This window comes from Vulpes vulpes, chromosome 2, assembly GCF_048418805.1.
Source record: "Vulpes vulpes isolate BD-2025 chromosome 2, VulVul3, whole genome shotgun sequence".
NCBI lineage: Eukaryota > Metazoa > Chordata > Mammalia > Carnivora > Canidae > Vulpes > Vulpes vulpes.
Window position 1 is genome coordinate 16,085,810 of NC_132781.1, and position 7,831 is coordinate 16,093,640.

Genomic DNA, 7,831 nt, shown 5'->3' on the forward strand with positions numbered 1-7,831 from the left:
AATAAGTCAGTCAGAGAAGGACAAACATTATATGGTCTCATTCATTTGGGGAATATAAATAATAGTGAAAGGGAATAGGGGGAAGGGAGAAGAAATGGGAAGGAAATATCAGAAAGGGAGACAGAACATGGAAGACTCCTAACTCTGGAAAATGAACTAGAGGTGGTAGAAGGGGAGGAGGTCGGGGGGTGGGGGTAACTGGGTGGCGGGCACTGTGGGGGGCACTTGACGGAATGAGCACTGAGTGTTATTCTGTATGTTGGCAAATTGAACACCAATAAAAAATAAATTTATTTTTTATTTTTTTTAAAAATAAATTTATTATTAAAAAAAAGAATAAAGGGAAGGAACAGAGTAAGATTTTAAATTTATCCATTTTACAGTTCTAAAACTTTACATCTCTTTGATTTGACACTTTTTACCTGATTTCCTCTCTTTTTTTGTCCCACTTCTTTCTCACTATGTTTTAGGACTGTCAGACATTTCAAAGTTAATATCCTGAATTAAAATTTATCACTTTAAAAATCTTAATTTCTTTATGAAGTTCTAAATCACAATACAGTCAGTTCCATCCCCTACAGTAGCCTCCATGAAGGCAAGGATTTTTGTCTTTAATCCCACAACCTAAGAAGTTCTCAATAAATACATTGAATATAAATATACATTTACTAAATTTTTATTTAATTTATTAATTTATTTTTTAATTTTAATTTTATTTTTTTAAATTGGAGTTCAATTTGCCAACATACAGCATATCACCCAGTGCTCATCTCGTCAAGTGCCTCCCTCAGTGTCTGTCACCCAGTCACCCCAACACCCCGCCCACCTCCCTTTCCACTACCCCTTTTTTGTTTCCCAGAGTTAGGAGTCTCTCATGTTCTTTCACCCTCTCTGATATTTTCACTCATTTTCTCTCCTTTCCCCTTTATTCCCTTTCACTCTTTTTATTTTCCCCAAATGAATGAGACCATATAATGTTTGTCCTTCTCTGATTAATCAATGTTTAATGATTCCCTACCTACCCCAACAATATTTATACTCAAAATATATTTTCCTAAAGGCCATAGCAGTATCATAAATGCTTACAAGTAATTGGCAGAGTTCTTAGCAGCTTCCAGCGTTCCTTAGGTGTGAGTTCTAGCCCTGTGTTTTTCAAAATGTCACTTACTTCATCAACATGAATCTTGATTCCTTTGAAAAGATGGAAATTATGACTGATGAAAATTTAAGAATGATGAATGATTCTTAATTATGAATTTCATCGAAGTTTAATTGCAGAATTGAGAGCAGGGTTGATAAAAGTGCTGAGTCAGTACTCTAAGGGAATGTCAAAAACAGAACTAAATCTCATAATTCTGGAGAGAAAAAAGTACTTTCTGAATGCTCTAATATAATAAAAGTGGGATAAATAAAAACTCTGAAGTGGGAGTTGTATAAGAGACTAGAACCACTTATACAAAGGCTTATATAAATTACTCTGTAAAGATGGCATGTATATTACTTTTTATTTGCCTATGTGATAAGTTATTCAGAAAAAGGATTTATACTAATGTTTTATCATGCCAATTATTGTGGTAACATAGATTTTTGGCTGTTCAAACAATGGAAAGTGATATGCATTATTGAAAAAAAATCCAGAGAACATAAGATATTTTACTAAGATATAAAAAATCAGTAGTTTGCTCAAAAAGCATATAGCCCCAAACCAATCTGGATCATTATATAAAATATACCACTAATGTACCAACAAGAATAACAATGTCAGTATCAGGAATAAAATGTTTAAAAGCATAATAGAAAAGCATCAGGATATTGGTATTTAAAATAACTTTTCCCTATAAGATTTCACTCACCTTTGAATGGCCTTACATTTTCCAGGAGTGTATTCAGTTTAACCTTTTCACCTGTAAGATAATGTGCAAACGAGACCCAGCCATAATGACTCAGATCCAGAAAACATTATAAAAACTTTATATTGTAGAAAATAACACTGAAATTTAAAAATTTATCCAAATTTGTTTTATAAATGTATCCCAGATAAGCATGGAATTGAAGAATCAAATTATAAATATGATAAATATATAACACAGAAGAAAAAATTGTAGCATAAAATTCTATACATAGCAGTGTTAGGAAGTTCTTTTTGTTTGCTTTTAGTTTCAGATGTACAATTTACTGATTTAACACTTCAATACATCATCCTGTGCTCATCACAAGTGCACTCCTTAATCCCCATCACCTATTTAACCCATACACCTATCCACCTTCCCTCTGGTAACCATCAGTTTGTTAGATATAGTTAAAAGTCAGTTTCGTGGTTTTCCTCTCTCTTTTCTTTTCCCAAGATTGATTGTTTTGTTTCTTCATTTGCACAGATGAGTGAAATTGTATGGTATTTGTCTTTCTTTGACTGACTTATTTCACTTAGCATAATTCTCTCTAGCTCCATCCATGTCATTGCAAATGGCAGGATTTCATTCTTTTTTTATGGGTAATATTCCATTATATATTTAAATACATTAAATACATACCCCATCTTCTTTTTTTTAAAATTTATTTATGATAGTCACAGAGAGAGAGAGAGAGAGAGAGGCAGAGACATAGGCAGAGGGAGAAGCAGGCTCCATGCACCGGGAGCCTGACGTGGGATTTGATCCCGGGTCTCCAGGATCGCGCCCTGGGCCAAAGGCAGGCGCTAAACCGCTGCGCCACCCAGGGATCCCCATACCCCATCTTCTTTATCCATTCATCAATCCATGGATATTTGGGCTCTTTTCATAGTTTGGCTATTGTTGATAATGCTGCTATAAATATTGTGGTGCATGTGTCCCTTTAAATTAGTATTTTTGTATTCTTTGCTGGTAAATACCAGCAGTGTTAGGAAGTTTTATTATTATTATTATTATTTTATATATATGTATATTTTTTATTGGAGTTTGATTTGCCAACATATAATATAATACCCAGTGCTCATCCCATCAAGTGTCCTCCTCAGTGCCCATCACCCAGTCACCCAACCCCTGCCCACCTCCCCTTTCACTACCCCTTGTTCATTTTCCAGAGTTAGGAGTCTCTCATGTTTTGTTACCCTCTCCAATTTTTCCCACTCATTTTCTCTCCTTTCCCCTAAAATCCCTTTCATTATTTTTTAGCTAGGAAGTTTTAAAAGCATTGCTGGACCTGCTTTCCATTCGGCTTATTCTACTTTAGAATCCAGGAGTACTCTGATGTTTGGCCACCTTACTATCACAGGATTTAAAAGCAATGTATATTATAGTATCAGTGGGTTCACCTACCTAAAATATTGTAGATGGCTACTTCCATGTGCAATGCTTACTCAGCACATTCTTTATGCTTACAATTCCACAGCCATCAAGATTTCCAATCTTTTCTTTTTTTTTCCAATCTTTTCTGAATCCTTCATTTAATTTGTGTGATTACTGGTTGAAAATCCTCATTTCTCAGGCCATATCACACAGCCCCCTGAGGGTATCACTCATATCATTGTCTTTGAAGCACTGCTTACCTCTCTTATACAAGGCTATATTATTTAGTAGATAGGACAAAACTTTGAAGTTATATAAACCTATATAGACTTCTACAGGGTTGACATCTTCTCTCTGCCACTTAGCAGTCACGTGGCTTTGAGCAAGTCAATTGACTTCTGTGGCTGACCCTCAATTTCCAATCAGGGAAACTAAGATAACAATCTATTTCTCAAAGTTGTTTGAGGACTATTTATAACATACTTCAAGTGCCAAATACTGTTTGTGGCATATAGCAGGCACTTAATACTTTATAATTACTGAGGAATGATATCAGCATCATGGCAGCATAAGACATCCCTCTTTCTTGTCCCCCTTTTTTTTTTATTTTATTTTATTTTATTTTTATTTTTTTATTTTTTATTTATGATAGTCACACAGAGAGAGAGAGAGATGCAGAGACATAGGCAGAGGGAGAAGCGGGCTCCAGGCACTGGAAGCCCGACGTGGGATTCGATCCTGGGTCTCCAGGATCGCGCCCTGGGCCAAAGGCAGGCGCCAAACCGCTGCGCCACCCAGGGATCCCCTTGTCCCCCTTTTAAACTACTAAATTCAGCATCTATTTATGAACAAAAGTATCTCTGTGGGCATTATGGGATCCAGCACCATATACCAAGAAATCCCACAGGAATTTGCCCACATGGGTATTGAGTAACAAGGAGAAAGACTTTAGTGCAGGCGGCAGAATCAGCAGGAACTTGCAAACCAGCCACAGCTCCTCTCAGTTGTGGTTGGGAAAATTCAGGAGAGTGATGACTTGGGCAGACACCCAAACGAGAGGGCTTTGTGGAGGTCCAGCTTTTAAGAGGAGAGATTCCAGCCCTCCACAGGAGCTAACAATGAGTTTGGAGGCATTGGAGAGGTAAGGGGAATCCTGACAGTGCTGCCCCACTCCTAAGGCAACAGTGTGCTGGGCTGCACCAGCTGGTGGCAATCTTTCCCTGGGATGGGGATGAGGGGGAGGGAGGGTTGTGATTTCCTAGCTACCCAAGCTGTGTGGAATGCTGCTAGAGAAGCCAGTTTTTTTCCTGCAGCACCCAAAGTGTTGAGGTGGGACTTCTATGACTGGGGAAAAGGGGGAGATCAGGAATAGGCAGATAACATTAAAGAGCATTAAACAAGTGTAGTCTCTGCTGACTGCCTTCAAGACTCAGTAGAGAAGCCTGTCCATGAATCGTTGGAGGAACCTCACTGGAAGAACCCCACACCTGGCCTAGGGGCAGTTCCAACACCCATAGTGCTAACCCCACACCCCTCACTCTGCCGCAAGCTCCTTGTGCATATTCGTGAATATAGTGGTGAGAGTAAACAGTGAGTGCCTTCAGAAAACACACTAGGGTCTGTGGGCGAGGGAGAAACCATAAATTTGAGCTTGTATATCCACATTTTGGAAAACAAAAGAGAGGTTTTCAATAGCCAGCCTGGTGTGTTGTAAGAACCAGAGAAGAAACAGAAGGAGCCTCGATGTCCTTCGACAGATGAATGGATAAGGAAGATGTGGTCTATGTATACAGTGGAATATTACTCAGCCATTAGAAATGATGAATACCCACCATTTGCTTCTATGTGGATGGAACTGGAGGGTATTATGCTGGGTGAAGTCAGTCAATCAGAGAAGGATAATCATTATATGCTTTCACTCATATGGGGAAATATAACAAATAGTGAAAGGGATTATAGGGGAAAGGAGGGAAAATGAGTGGGAAATATCAGAGAGGGTGACAAAACATGAGAGACTCCTAACTCTGGGAAACGAACAAAGAGTAGTGGAAGGGGAGGTGGGTGGGGGTGATGGGGTGACTGGGTGATGGGGACTGAGGGCGGCATGCATTTGACGGGATGAGCACTGAGTGTTTTTTATTTTTATTTTTTTTAAATTTTTAAAAGTTTATTTGTTCATAGAGACACACACACAGAGAGAGAGAGAGAGAGAGAGAGAGAGAGAGAGAGAGGCAGAGGCACAGGGAGAAGTGGGACTCGATTCAGGGTCTCCAGAATCACACCCTGGGCTGCAGGTGGTGCTAAACCGCTGCGCCACCGGGGCTGCCCAGCACTGGGTGTTATACTGTATGTTGGCAAATTGAACTTCAATTAAAAAAAAAAAAAAAAAAGAATTGTGCCAGAAGAGGGAGCAAGAAGCATGGAGCAGGTATATCCATACAATGCTGGAGAAAATCCCAGAAATAAGCAGGACCAATGAAAAATATCTCTCATCTGAAGATAATCTTCAAGATAAGTAAAGATTTGGGGAAGTGATTACTTGTCTTTTCTGCCATTATATGTTCCTTTGTTTAGTCTAGTTAAAATTTATGATGATTTAAGGGATTTTTACTTTTTTTTCTCTGACTGTAAAATTTCTTGACTTTCCTTTGTTTCATTTCTTCACTTGCTTCTTAGATCTGTCAATTTCTAGTTGGCATCTAGGAATTCAGTTCTGCAGGTGGCTGTCACTGTTTTAACAGATTACTGATTTCTGATTTAGACACTAATGATCTGAGGTAATATCTTTTCCCATATGAATACACTTGCAAATTTTATTAGAGGAGCTCACTCTCCCTGAAGGCACAACAACATGCTTACCATCAGTTGGCAGTTGGTTCCGCAGGTCCTCAACTTCCTCACCCTCCAGCTCATAACCCAAGTTTTCCAGGATGCTTTCTATTTTAGAGATGCGACACTTTCCACCTCAGAGAAGAAGAAATAGGGATAAAAAATAACTGTATCCAAGAAAAATACTGGCCATATTCACACACCAACTGAATGGAACAAAGCCAGAGCACAATAACTAAAAAACCCCACAAAACCTGTTTTCAGCTACATGTGGGACATGTTCAACACATTGCACAACAGAGATTTATTGTGGAAGCCAGAAATAGAATATATTCTGCCAATCTCATCCTAGGGGTTCTTTATATAGTTTGCAGGAAAGAGGTATTTAGAAGAAAATAATATATAAATTATATATAATTGTACTTACATATCAATTCCACATACTATCTTTTTATATTATATTATACATATATATATGTAATATATATGGTCAACCTGATTATTTTGGACAATAACTAGAGCTCTGGATAGCAAATAAATTTTGAAACTTTTTCAGTGTCAGAGAACTATAAATTAATTGGATATAGTTGCATCTAAAGTAGATTTACAGGCTAAAGGGATAGTAAAATCAATAATCTAATTATTGTGTAATGGTAAGGTCTTTTAAAAATTAAGGTAAAGTCTGCAGATCTTAGTTTTACTTGCCATTTGTTAAGATTCTCACTTACCAGGAAAAGCTTTTATATAATTGAGCAATGTATTTTTCTTTACCTTTCCATCAGCTGTGAAATAAGATACATTTAAGGTAAAAAAAAAAAAGGTTATATGGATAGTTAAAAAAAGGGAGTAGGAAGAGCATAATTTCATAAATATATACTTTAAAAATATCTTAAGTTCTATGCCTACATTTCCCAGGCCCACATACCTCTTCATAAATAAGAAAAAAAGTAAAATTCTTAATGTGAACCATCTGTCCATTCTACACTGAAACAGATATACCTTTTTCCTCAAACTGATTTCTCCTTTTCCTTCCTCTACGACCTACTAATTTAGCCTTCTTTTTATCTTTGCCCTGATTAAGCTTCATTAACCTCAGAGTAATGATACTCTTTTTTTTTTTTAAAAGATGTTATTTATTCACAGAGAGACACACAGAGATAGGCAGAGATATAGGCAGAGGAAGAAGCAGGCTCCCCAAGGGGAGCCCATGTGGGACTCAATCCCAGGACCCTGGGATCATGCCCTGAGCCAAAGGCAGAGGTTCAACCACTGGGCCACCTAGGCATCCCTATACTCTTTTTAAAAAGACTTTATTTTTAAGAAATCTCTACACACAATGTGGGGCTTTAACTTACAACCATGAAATCAAGTGTCACATGCTCTACTGACTGAGCCAGCCAGGCACCAGAGTAATGATACTCCTAATGGCAGGGCCCAGGTATGAAGATATTATACTCTCTCAAAAATATATACCTAAAATGTCAAAGTCATAATTTCTTTACAACTAAAGTTGATCTTTTTGCCTTTTAGACTTTTATAAGAAACCATTCTTTTATGCTTCACACTGAGGTTTACACTAGCACAGAGATACTCTTTACATACACAGTATGTAAACTACCTACTAGTCATTGGCAACATTTTCAACAACCTCCAGAGCTATCTGTGAGTTCTATCCCCATGTTTCCCAGCACTTTGTGTATGTCTTTGGCTTCAACTTTTCCTCCTTTAAAAGACAG

General features: G+C 37.6%; 1 long non-coding RNA gene across 1 annotated transcript; it reads right to left on the minus strand.

The window, feature by feature from the left end:
- Nucleotides 1-1,097: 1,097 nt before the first annotated feature.
- On the minus strand, nt 1,098-6,329 carry LOC112920595 (uncharacterized). The gene is made up of 3 exons (XR_003235100.2): nt 6,126-6,329; nt 1,854-1,904; nt 1,098-1,191 (listed from the first exon to the last, which is right to left on the minus strand). It is a non-coding gene; the product is annotated as an uncharacterized lncRNA (long non-coding RNA).
- Nucleotides 6,330-7,831: the final 1,502 nt, after the last annotated feature.